At 54.0% G+C, this 931-nt stretch overlaps 1 pseudogene; it reads left to right on the plus strand.

The window, feature by feature from the left end:
- The first annotated feature begins 364 nt into the window (after nucleotides 1–364).
- LOC143345197 (U2 spliceosomal RNA) lies at nucleotides 365–543 on the plus strand (annotated as a pseudogene).
- Nucleotides 544–931: the final 388 nt, after the last annotated feature.

The raw sequence follows: 931 nt of genomic DNA on the forward strand, positions 1-931 counted from the left end.
GTCCGAAGTACCTCCACCTGCAAAAAAACTATTATCGCCACCCAATAGCGCCCTTCGTACTGTGCAATTTACTTTAGCAAATATTTCTGTGAAACTTATAGTTTCCAAGATATCTGACGTGCTAATAGTTACTGCCCCACCCTGTATATACATATATGTGTTAACCCGCCAGCGGAGCGACGGGATGCATGAGACAGAAGCATCAATTGGACGCCTAGCGTGAACATAAAGTGTTAATGTGTTATGACTGCAAGGGCGCAGGGGGAATGTCCCTGCGGCCTTTGTGAATTATGATTTAACGTAATTTTAGTTAATTCTGATGTATACATCTGTACCTAATCTCCGGGGCCTTGGCTCCGGGGAAACATTATTTGAAAATAAACGCTGTTATCTGTTCTTATCAGCTTAATATCTGATACACTCCGCATTGGGGAGTCAGAATATTAATCTGATTTTTGGAAATTGACGGACCAATTGAAGCCTGATCCACCTCTGTCGCGAGTCAGCCTGGCATTGCAGTGCCGCCAGGATGATGGGGGTGGAACTGCCCCCCAATTCGAGTCCGGCGCTAGGGGAGACACACTCGGTGGCATGATGCGTCCATGAGCCACCAGCCGCCGAGGGGTAGAAATGGGGTCGCGGGCGGTTGCGAATTAGGGCTCGCAGCCGCCACTAAACGCAGCCCCGAGACGGATGGCAGCGGGACGGAGTGACCTCGTCCTGCCGCCATGAGATAGCGTGACAGCCGGGGGGACCCTCTTTGTCCCCCCGTGGATGGGCGCACAACGGTGACGATACAGCACCGCGTGCGACCGCGCGAGGTGATCCATGGGCGGCATCTCCGCAAGAACCGTCGCCGCCTCATGCGACACGGTCCGGTAGCCGCGGACGACCCTCAGCGCCATCCGCCTCTGCACCCGACGCAGCATCG

This window comes from Colletes latitarsis, chromosome 8 (genome assembly GCF_051014445.1).
Source record: "Colletes latitarsis isolate SP2378_abdomen chromosome 8, iyColLati1, whole genome shotgun sequence".
Classification (NCBI taxonomy): domain Eukaryota; kingdom Metazoa; phylum Arthropoda; class Insecta; order Hymenoptera; family Colletidae; genus Colletes; species Colletes latitarsis.